Raw genomic sequence first — 12,000 nt, 5'->3', positions numbered from 1 at the left:
AAGACTGAGGCTCAAACCTGCAGACTGGGGAAACCAACAAAAGCTGAAGGCACAGAAGAAACCCCAGATTCTGCTGATACTACTAAAAGCCAGGGTAGGAAATGGGGCTGGAAAGAGGAATTTGCAGTTCAAATCCATCCCTTCCCCGCCAAACGGAGATAATGCAAAGGGCAGAAGAAAACTTCAACATCCTCGGAAAGATGAGATACTATATTTATAAAACAAGAACAGAATGCTATAAGAAAAGAATATTCCAAGAACAAGAAAGAGTGCTAGGAATTTAAAATATGACAAAAGAAATGTAAAAGTTCAATAGAAGCATTCGAAGACAGTTGAGGAAATGTCTCATAAAGTGGAATCAAAAAAGACTGAGAGATAAAAGAGGCAAAAACAAATTACTCCAGGAGGTCCAACATTCTAACGATAAGAATTCCAGAAGTGATTAAGTGGGAAAAAAATCAAGGGGAAGCAATTATCAAACAATACATGGAAATTTCCCAGAAATGAATGACCTGAATTTTCAGAATAAGAAGACGGTGGACTCACCAGAAAAGTGAATATAAAAGATGCACAACGGGGCTTGTCATCATTACCTCCCAGAACACGGGGTGTAAAGAGAATGTCCCACACATCTATCAATTATAAAAAAAAAAAACAAGGTCAAATATCCAGAAAAGGATCAACACTCAGATGAAAGCAGAACGTCCGTGGATTTGACAGCAGCAGTCCTGAAGCTCTGAGCTAACTCTCCAAAATTCTAAGGGAAGATTATCTCCAGCCTAGAAGTGGACAGATGCCAAACTAAATACGGAGTGGAAGGGTAGAAGAACAATATTTAGGGGCACAAAAAGCTTCACACACAAAAAAATCCGCCCCGCCCCATGCACATTTTCCCGGAGAATTTGCCCCATGAAAGCGGAAGAGTGAGCTGCAGGAGACGCTCCAAGGACCCAGGGACCAGGGGGCGCCCGGGTGATGCTGTGGGTAGCCAGTCTGACCAAGGGGTGGAGGGAGGTGCAGGAGAATTCTGCCAGCCAAGAAAAAAGTGAAACTGGTCGATTTTCTATGTGTTTGTCCAGAGTGAAAGGAGATCCACTCTTGGCTGGAGAGTTTGTGGGATGAACTTATGATGGAAAATTCAGCGCCTCCAAAAGGCTCCTCCCTTCCACTCCTCTCCCCACGAGGCTTCTTTCCCTGGTCCCCACACCTTCTGCGGTGATCCTAGGAGGCAGTGCCTGTGATCATTGGTTTGGTGGAAGCCACTCTGAAAACTCTCCTTACAAATGGGAAAGCTAGGGGCCAGCGAGGTGCCCGGGGCACACGGATGGGAGGGCGCGTTGGTCATTCACTGGGTACTCTTTCCAGAACGCCTTTCTGATTCACCCAAGACAAGGTCAGTAACAACAATAGCAAGAGCCAAAGACAACCCAAAGGAACCCCGGCCGGGGAGCGCAATGAGGTCCCGCCTGGCCCAGTGTTCCCCCCGCAGTGCTGCCCTCAACCACCCCTGCCTGGTAGCTGTGCTGCGTCTTAAAACACACCAACCGAGGCTTCTGAGTTCCTTCTCACTGCCGCCTGCTGAAGCAAGAACACAGAGGTGTAACTGAGTTGTGTCTACCCTGGGCAGGCCACTCTGAACCTCCTAAGGAAAAAAAAAAAAACTGGGCTTGGGAGTGCAGAGAAGAAACCAAACCCAAGTCTCTTCAGAACCAGGCGCCCTGACCCCCAGTGCCCCCAGCTAACTGCTTCTAATTTAAGAACCCAGGCCAGTGCCGTCCTACAAGATCCAATCATCTGAGGTCACCCCTGATGTTGACTTTTCAGCGGTCTCCCTTTGATTCTCGGTCTCTCCTCTACCTTTGGCAAAGGCTTGGCCAACCTTCGAGTCTTTGTCATGGAGGAGTTGAGGATGAACTCTGCCTGCAGCATCTGCCCTTGACTACAGAGCTAGAGGAACCCTAGTGCTGTGGAGCCTGTTACGTGACACTCTTCCTTTGCGTCTCCAAGTCCCAGGCTATGGCGCTCACGACCTCACCGGTTCAGCAGGCTCAGCACCCAAACCCCAACCGTGAGGCCAGACGTGGGAGGCCAGGGGCCCTGGGCTGGAAGTTAGGAGTCCAGGGTTCGAGTCTTACCTCTGTTACTGCCGCGCAGTGTGACCTTGGGCAAGTCACCTGTCCTGTCTGCACCTCAGTTTGTTCCCCTGCAAAGGGCGCGGGCTGGGACGGTGACCTCCCTCTCACGCTCCCTCCCTCCTGTGACTCTCCCGCCTCCCCAGTTTGGTTCAGGACACATCACCCACCCCCCACCCTCCCCAAGGCTGCCTGCCTCCCACACCTTCCATTCCAGAAGGAACGGCCCTCCCCTTTCCTGTCCGTGCGGGGGGAGCCTGGCAGGCGCTGGGCAGCCGACAGGGACAGGAGGTGCGGGAACAATCCTGGCCATTCAAGCCGCCCGCCGGCAGGGAGCGCTGGCCCGCAGCCAGTCTCCACGGCCGAGATACAGAGGGGCGTTTGTCTGGGGGACGCAGGTTTGCATCTGAACCTTCGCATTCTCCTCTCCCTCCCTCTCAGGTGGCAGCTTTGCTAGGAGGTGGGATGTGGGCAGCTCCTCTGTGGGCTGGGAAATGGGACAGGAGGAGGGAGGCGGGAAGGAGGGCAGGCGAGCCACGTGGACAGGGTGCCCACAGTGAGGGCAGGGGGTGGGCACCGTGGAGGGTGCAGGAAAGGGCTTTGGGCCAGAGGGGGCCGTAGGAAGGGGCGCAGGAGGAGGGGCTGGTTCCCCACCCTCACTGACTACGAGGAAAGGACCCAGGGAGCAAGGGGTCCCCTTCTCAGTTTCCTCTGCTTTCAAGTGGGGTCGGATGACTTCTCTGGCGGTTCAGTGGTTCAGGCCACCTTCCAATGCAGGGGGATGTGGGTTGGATCCCTGGTAGAGAAGCTAAGATCCCTCATGCCTTGTGGCCAAAAAAACAGAACATAAAACAGAAGCAATATTGTAACACGTTCAATAAAGATTTTAAAAATGGTCCACATTAAAAAAAAAAACACCTTAGAAAATAAAATGGGGTTGAAAATTCCCTGGCAATCCAGTGGTGAGGGCTCCACACTTTCACTGCCGAGGGTGTGGGTTTGATCCCTGATTAGGGAACTAAGATCCCATAAGCTGAATGGTGCAGCTGAAAAAAAAAAAAACAACAACCAACGTGGGACTGATTATCCCACCATTATGCTATAAATCAAATAAGATGATGAACTTGCAAACGGTGTGGTCTAGGGAAGAAAAGCATTTGGACTCAGGTGGGCCTGCATTTAAATCCCACCTCTGTCACATCTAAGTTGTGGGCAACATCTTTACCCTCCAGGAGCCTCACCTTCCTCATCTCAGGGAGAAAAATGATGTGTGTGCCACCAGACAAGATCATAAGGATGAAATAAGAACCAACAGGAAGTACCCTGCCCAGGATATGCGGTTGAATGAATGAAGACATGGTCAGGGCTGCGGTGTGGCTTTTGCAGGCTGTTTGCAGTGTAATAAAGTTTCATGGGCTTTAAACATTTTATTTTTTCTGAAGTGAGGTTTGCTTGTGCCCTAAAATGGATTCCCACCCCACTCCCGATTTTAAGAGAAATTAAAACATTTAGACAGCCTTGTGTCTGTTCTGCCCAGTGGGTAAGTCGGCCTGGTGTTGGGTCAGGGTCCTGGCAGAGCTGCCCTGTCCCGGGAAGGGCCCCCAGTGCCACCTCTGGGTCCCTGACGCCTCCCCCCGGCCCCCCAGAGCTGAGCCCATGGGCCTTCGTTTCTGCCATTATCTTTGTTTCAATGCAATATGAGCCCTGTTGCCCGTGGCTGGCGGGCCCCTGGAGCTCGGCAGGTGCGGCGGCGGGGAGAGTCCAGAGGCCCTGGGAGTGTAGGTCAGCCTGGCTTTCAAGGAGCTGGGGTTGGGGGTGATGGGCATTTACCACTCACGTCACCCCTGCTCCGTTTTGGGACCGCCTCTGTGTCTAGCACTGTACTTGGGGCTTCACATTCATAATCTCCTTCACCCCTCATCACACCCATTCTGCTTGAGACCCAAGGAAACTGAGGCTCAGAGAGCTCAAGCAATTCGCCCAAAGTCACAGAGCAGGGTAAGGATCCAGGCTTCAACTCCCCAAACCAGAGGGCCTCCCGGTACCTACCCCACCATCTTTGAAGAGTCAATGGGAACGTGGAAGAGGCTTGGAGGGTGTGCAGAACATGGCAAGGCAGTGTGAGTCTGGGGACCAAGGAAATATGAAAATGAGCAGGAGAGCAGAGCCGGGGAGGGTGTGAGAGGTGTGCCAGGGGCACCTGGGTCCTCCCGGGGGTGGTGGGCAGAGCAGGGGAAGGGGGCATGGTCAGCGTGCCAGCTTTTGCCTCTGTGTTGATTTCTTGAGCCAGCAAGAAACTCCGCCAGGCAGGGCTACTGCAAAACATGCCTGTAGGCACTTCATTTTCTCACTGAACTGTGGAGGGCTGCGCCTGTTTACCCACACACCATGGCAGAGCCTGTGCTGCTCAGGGAGCCCCGCCCCTGAAAGAGGAGCTCAGAGTCACCGAGGATTGCATGCTGGGGGCTCCGGCCCTGACGTTCGCCAGAGGAGGGAGATTCCTGCTGGGAGCAGGCTGCCTGCTCCACCCAGTCACACCGCAGCCAGGGGAATGGGGTACGCCCTGAATGTGACCTTTCTACTCAGAGCAGACAGGTTGGACAGGGCCCACTCCACTCAAAAACCATCAGCTAGGGACTTCCCTGGCAGTCCAGTGGTTAAGACTCTTTGCTCCCAATGCAGGGGGCATGGGTTTGATCCCTGGTCGAGGAACTAAGATCCTACATGCCACATAGTACAATGAGGAAAAAAAAATCAACTTTACGGCCACCCCAGAGAGCAAGCTTTCTAGAAACAAATCTGACCCTGGTCACCTCTGCCTAGACCTTGAGTGACATCTCACCAGCCAAGATGAATGAAGTCCAAACCCCTTAGCATGTAGGCCCGTGCTCAAAAATGTGGTAGCCACTGGCTTCAGGTGGCTATGGAATCCTTGAAATGTGGCTGGTCTGAATTGAGATGTGTTGTATGTGTAACATACCTGTGGGACCTCAAAGACTTAGCACATAATAAAAGAGCTAAGTAATTTATATCTTGCTTATCTTAGTAAGTTAAAAAAATTGATTAGATGTTTGATAATATTGGGATTGTTACTGCTGTTCAGTCGCTAAGTTGTGTCCCACGCTTTGGACCCCATGGACTGCAGCAGGCCAGGCTCCTCTGTCCTCCACTATCTCTTAGAGTTTGCTCAAATTCATGTCCATTGAGTCGGTGATGCTCTCTAACCATCTCATCCTCTGTCACCCCCTTCTCCTTTTGCCTTCAGTCTTTCCCAATGAGTCACAGGCTCTTTGCATATGTTGGGTCAAATAAAATATATTATCAAAATTTAATCTGTTTCTTTTTACTTTTTTAACGTGGTTACATTTAAAATTACGTATGTGGCTCATGATATACTGAACACCACATTTATACTCTGTCCTCTCTCCGCTGCCTCTCCTACCCACATTAGCTTATTCATTTGTTCTTTTCTTTTTTTTCCTTCTTTTTCTGGCTATACCACATTGGTTGTTAGTTCCCCAACCAGGCATTGAACCTGGGGCCTTGGCAGTGAAAGTGTGGAGTCCTAACCAGTGGACCACCAGGGGAGTCCCCATTTGTTCATTTCTTCATGACTGTATTCATTCAGTAAACATTCACTAATCGTCTGCTATATGCTAAACACTAGAGGCAATGAGGAAACAATATAGGCCTGGCATTTGTGCCCACACGGAGCTTATGAACTATACTTGTGTCCTACACTGGTTTGAGCAAGGAGCTCAAATCAGTCAATCCGAAGGAAATCAACCCTGAATATTCATTGGAAGGACTGATGCTGAAGCTGAAGCTCCAATACTTTGGCCAGCTGATGCAAAGAGCTGACTCATCGGAAAAGGCCCCAATGCTGGGAAAGATTGAAGGTGGGAGGAGAAGGGGACGACAGAGGATGAGATGGTTGGATGGCATCAGTGACTCAATGAACATGAATTTGAGCAAGCTCTGGGAGCTGGTGATGGACAGGGAAGCCTGGTGTGTTCACTCAGTCACAACTGAGTGACTGGACAATAACATACATAGATCCCATAGCATTACTTGCCACTGCTCATATTGATGCTTCTCTGTAAAATGACTTCTTAATCCTGTCTGCCTGGCGAACTCCTATTGATACTTCAAAGCCCAAACCTTCCAACCCTTCAAGCACTTATGTCAAATGTTTCAGTTAAAAAGAAAATTACCTCATACAGTTTGTTCATTCCCACCCCCAATCCCTGCTGGGGTTCTGAACTATTAACTGTGTGACTGTGCGATTTTACCATTGTATCAGTTTAAATGTCATCACTCTAAGATGCTCACTATCCCCCAACCCCAGGAATTGTCTCACTTACCCTCTTTAACCTTCTTAGATCCACCACCAGCAGAAACTATCTTGTTGGTGACCCATCCAACCCTCCAGACCCTAAGATCTGTGAGAGCAGGCACTGGTCTTTGTTGTTCAGAGATGACATCCCAGTGCCTAGCACAGTCTTCAGCACCTAGTAGGCACTTAGAAAATGAAGATGGGACTTTCCTGGTGGTGAAGAATCCACCTCCCAATGCAGGGGACTTGGGTTCCTTCCCTGATCTGGGAATTAAGATCCCACATGCTCTAATGCAAACTAGTACAACCACTATGGAAAACAGTATGGAGATTCCTTAAAAAACTGGGAATAGAACTGCCATATGACCCAGCAATCCCACTTCTGGGCATACACACCGAGGAAACCAGAGTTGAAAGAGACACATGTACTCCAGTGTTCACTGCGGCATGGTTTACAATGGCTAGGACATGGAAGCAACCCAGATGTCCATCAACAAATGCATGGATAAGGAAGTTGTGGTACATATACACAACGAAATGTTACTCAGCTATAAAGGAACACATTTGAGTCAGTTCTAATGAGGTGGATGAAACCAGAGCCTATTATACAGAGTGAAGTAAGTCAGAAAGAGAAAGACAAATACTGTATATTAATATGCATATTAATATGCATATACAGAATTTAGATAGATGGTAATGACGATCCTATATGCAAGGCAGCAAAAGAAACACAGATGTAAGGAACAGACTTTTGGACTTTGTAGGAGAAGGCAAGGGTGGGATGATTTGAGAGAACAGCATTGCAACATGTATATTACCATGTGTAAAATAGATGACCAGTGCAAGTTCGATGCACGAAGCAGGGCTCTCAAAGCCAGCGCTCTGGGACAACCCAGAGGGATGGGGTGGGGAGGGAGGTGGGAAGGAGGTTCAGGATGGGGGGACACATGTGCATCTGTGACTGATTCATGTTGATGTATGGCAAAAACCATCATAGTATTGTAAAGTAATTATCCTCCAATTAAAATAAATTAATAAATTAATTTAAAAAAATCCCACATGCTTCAGCGCAACTAAGCCCATGTGCCACAACAAAGACCCAGCGCAGCCAAAAGGAAAAAATAAACAAAAGGAAAATGAAGATGATGGCCTGTTGGCTATATCGTGCAGGGTGTTACAACAGAGGTTCTGGAGTTGGACCACTGGGTCCAAATCCTGCACTCAATTGGCCATTGTGGTCACCATCATCATCATCATCATTATATGTCTGCTTTCCCCCTCTTGAGGGCCTGGGCAGTGTCTTGGGCTTTGTCACGCCCCAGCACTTCACAGAATCTGGTCTCTTCCAGAGTTCCCCATGGCAGGAAATGTCACTGCCATCCATGTAGCCTCTGAAGCCAGAAACCCACTGAAGTCATCACCTGTCACCAGTCTGCCACCCTCATCAACAAGCCCTTTCAGATTTATCTTCATTTCATACACATCTCCTTACTAATCTCCTCCAGCGTCCCTATCCTTGCTGGGGTCCAGGCTTCTGTCCTCTGTCACCTGGATGCTGCCATCGCTGCCCGGTGGGCCAGGACTACCTCTGCTCTGGTCCTCCACAGCAGTGGCAGCAATCTTTAAAAACCTCAGGTCTACTTTACACTAGAATTTACCATCGTCAGCAAGGCCCCTGTATAGGATCTGTATTCTTCAGACCCCTCCAGTCTCCTCTCTGTCTGAGTTCTGCCCTGTAACTCTGTCCCGTTGTGGCCACAGGACCTTTGCATATGCCAGAGCACTCTTTCCTCACCTCCTGGCATTTCTGATACTTTAACCCAAGCATCACTTCAAATTCCCATGCTGTGCACCCTCACAGCACAGGGGTTTAATAGCTGTTGGCTGAACCAAAGCATCCAGCAAGGACTAAACACAGGTCATAGGGCTTGAGCCTTCCCACCACAAGTGGCCACCAGTAATGTGACGCTAAGACACAGACGGGCCGTGAATGCTATGGAGCTCAGTGTGGGAGATGGTGCTAAGCAGGGGACAAGAGAAAAGGGCAAGCTGCTCAGAAAGGGAAAAGCTGAGTGGCACCATGTGGTCATTAAACAAGCGTTAGTCACTCAGTCGTGTCTGACTCTGCGACCCCATGGACTGCTTTGTTCATGGAATTCTCTGAGCAGGAATACTGGAGTGGGTTGCCATTCCATTCTCCAGGGGATCTTCCCAACCTAGGGATCAAACCCAGGTCTCCTGCATGGAAGGCAGATTCTTTACTGTCTGAGCCACCAGGGAAGCTAAACAAGGGTTTAATTAAATAAGGGCTTTGAGATCTGTATCTGAACGCCCGTATTTACCTGTCACTAAGTGCCAAATCCTCTGGGTACTTTAAGTCTATTTGACTGTCTCATCCACCCTAAGTGGAAAGCACGTTGTTGTTGAAATTTTTTTACAGAGGAAACCACGGCCCAGAGAGATTAACTAACTGGTCTAAGGTCACCAACCGAGGTGGGATGTGAACTCAAGCAACCCGACTTCAGGGTCTGCTCCACATTTCAAAGGCTTGACTGTTAGAATGAACATTTGATCACTTTCTCTGTGCCAAGAACTTTTCTAAGAAATTTACAAAGAAGTTACTTCTATCATTTTTATTTATTTTTACTTCATTTCATCCCACTTTTTCTCCTTCTTCCAGGTCAACTGGGTATCACTATATCTTACAGGTGAAGAAACTGTAGTCCAGAAAGGTTAACTAACTTGCCTGAGGTCACACAGCCAGCAAAAGTGATGAAACTAGCTGGAGTTTCATTCTTTTAACCACTCCACTCCACACCTTCTGCTCTATGAAGGTGCATTATTATTATTAATTTGCTAGGATTTTGTCAGGTGGAGAAAGGAGGAGGGACACTGTAGCTGGGAAGAACAGTGGGCATGAAGACTGGGAGATGGGGATGAGGACGAACACTTTAGAAAGGGAAGTGTGAGACTGGGGAGGCGGGTGGGGCAGTGAGCGGGGTGGGGCTGTGAGGGTCCCAGCACAGCGGAGCTGAGTGTCCAAGCAAGGTCAGAGTGGAGACTGAATGTGAGGGATGTTTGGGGATTAAGCTATGGAAGAATTTCCTGCATAGGCAGATGCTAGCACACTTTAATCTCTCCAGAATCCCCATGTCACAGATTCCACGCAAGCTGTGAGCTCCTGACCTGGCTCTGCTGAATGCCCTTTGGGAAGTTACTTAACCTTTCTGGTCGTCCATCCCTTTCCCGCAAAATGGAGGTAATAAACAGGACCTTCTTCATGAGGTAAAAATGAGGTTATGAATATAAAGCCCCTGGCAGAGTGCTTGGAATAAAGCAGCCCTTTGAGATCTCATTTCTCTCCTTTCCCCAGCCTCTAGGAAGGTCTCCTCAAAGCCCCAGGCTCACCCGAATTGAGACTAAAATCGGCTGACTGAGAACCACCAAGGTCCCCCTGGAGGCCCCAGGTCCGTACAATGAGGAAGAAGAGAGGTATCCAAAGTGTCAAGCTATCTGAAGTGCATCCGAGACTGCAAAAAAAATGAGTAATTATAATTTATGTCCTCCTCCTTCCTGCTGTGTCAACTCGGGGTTATATAACTGAACTTCTCTGTGAGGGGGCCCTTGGGGGCCTCCAGGAGGCAGGGCTGGCGGTGACATAAATAAATATTTCTCTGCTCTCTGCCCCGGGCTTGGGCTCTGAGCAAACACCACAGCCTGAAAGGGAGGCTGTGACAGGGAGGAAGCTGGGGGAGGTGAGTTCAGGGCTGCGAGTCAGGAGACCTGCGTTCCAGGCCCAGTCCTGACTGGGAGGACGTGGCCATCAGGCGACCAGTGAGCCGGGAGGCGAGATCACGGTGTGATCTGGGGAATGCTGGGACCCTCGGGCAGGCCTTTGCAGCCTGCTCCCTGCATCCAGGCCCGGCACTCGAGCCCTTCCCGTCTCTCTCCCGTCTCCTCCCCCGTTCCCTCTTGGCACCCACACACCCCTAACCTTGGTTCTCTGGGACTACTGAGTCCCCTACAACCCCACAGGATTTGGCCCTCTCCTGGAAAGTCCTCCACTTCCCGTGACATGGTGGTGTGCTGAGGGCGACTGAGGTGGGGGTTTAGAGTTAGATACGGGCCTGAAGGAGAAGAGGGGGATAGAGGCTGAGATGGTTGGATGGCGTCCCTGATGCAATGGACATGACCTTGGGAAAACTCCGGAAGAGGGTGAGGGACAGGGAAGCTTGGCACACTGCAGTCCATGGGGTTGCAAAGAGTCGGACACGACTTGATAACTGAACAACAATGGACTTGAATTCTGACCTGAGTGTCTTTAGGCTTGTGACTTAACCTCTCTGAGTCTGTTTCCTCATCTGTAAACTAGACTTGGTGATTCCTGTCTTTTCCCTGGTTGCAAAAATCAAATAAGATAATCATTGCTAATAATAAGCGGACTCATCTCTTCCATGCAGCCTCTATGTTTGCATGAATTCATTTCCCAAGGAGCTTCTAAAATAGAAGGGAAGACAGACCTGTTTGCTAATTATATCACTTTCATGTGATAAGTGCTATAAGCAAAGTACCCGTGAGGTGCTGGGAATTCTCAGAAAAGATTGACCTACTTGAGATCCGTGGGGAGGCTTTGGACAGATCCTGGAGGAGGAAACTAGTATTTATTAATGCCCACTATGCCTCAGGCTGAACCTCCAATACTTTGGCTACCTGATGTGAAAGCCAATGTATTGGAAAAGACCCTGACGCTGGGAAAAACTGAAGGCAAAAGGAGAAGGGGGCAGCAGAGCATGAGATGGTTAGATAACATCACCAACTCAATGGACATGAATTTCAGCAAACTCTGGGAGACAGTGAAGGACAGAGGAGACTGGCATGCTGCTGTCCATGGGATCACAAAGAGTCAGACACGACTTAGCGACTGAACGGCAACACAAAGCATCAGTCACTCTCCTAGAGGCTTGAAAAGCATTGCTAAATGCCTTATGCATGCAAAACCCTCACAAATGCCTGATTTATTTATACAGTAAGGCTAAATAATTGGACTTGCACTTGTACCACAATTTTTTAGTCAAAACTCAGGACACTTGTCCTCAGCTCAGTTCAGTCACTCCGTCGTGTCTGACTCTTTGCAACACCATGGACTGCAGCACTCCAGGCCTCCCTGTCCATCACCAACTCCCGGTGTTTACTCAAACTCATTTCCATCAAGTCAGTAATGCCATCCACCCATCTCATCCTCTGTCGTCCCCTCCTCCTCCTACTTTCAATCTTTCCCAGCATCAGGGTCTTTTCAAATGAGTCAGTTCTTCACATCAGATGGCCAAAGTTTTGGAGTTTCAGCTTCAGCATCAGTCCTTCTGATGAATATTCAGGACTGATTTCCTTCAGGATAAACTGGTTGGAACTCCTTGCAGCCAAGGAACTCTCAAGAATCTTCTTCAACACCACAGTTCAAAAGCATCAATTCTTCAATGCTCAGCTTTCTTTATAGTTCAACTCTCACATCCATACATGACTACTGGAAAACCA

The 12,000-nt window shown here is 49.2% G+C and overlaps 1 protein-coding gene and 1 long non-coding RNA gene across 6 annotated transcripts in view; one reads left to right on the top strand and one right to left on the bottom strand.

The window, feature by feature from the left end:
• Positions 1-12,000, bottom strand: part of LOC122426653 (non-compact myelin associated protein) — a 45,899-nt gene that overhangs the window by 20,073 nt on the left and 13,826 nt on the right. The window contains exon 2 of one of the 5 annotated variants that reach the window (XM_043445746.1): positions 4,182-4,258. The exons of 3 other annotated variants lie outside the window; for them this stretch is intronic. The gene's annotated coding sequence lies outside the window, so the exon portion shown is untranslated. Of the gene's footprint in view, positions 1-2,135; positions 2,241-4,181; positions 4,259-12,000 lie in introns of those variants that run through there. One more of the 5 variants, XM_043445745.1, reaches the window with a different exon arrangement.
• Positions 2,397-3,560, top strand: LOC122426656. Its single transcript, XR_006265204.1, has 2 exons — positions 2,397-2,530; positions 3,365-3,560. It is a non-coding gene; the product is annotated as an uncharacterized LOC122426656 (long non-coding RNA).

This window comes from Cervus canadensis, chromosome 24, assembly GCF_019320065.1.
Source record: "Cervus canadensis isolate Bull #8, Minnesota chromosome 24, ASM1932006v1, whole genome shotgun sequence".
NCBI classification, from domain to species: domain Eukaryota; kingdom Metazoa; phylum Chordata; class Mammalia; order Artiodactyla; family Cervidae; genus Cervus; species Cervus canadensis.
The sequence above is the reverse complement of the archived record's forward strand: the minus strand, read 5'-3'. Positions and strand labels throughout refer to the sequence as shown.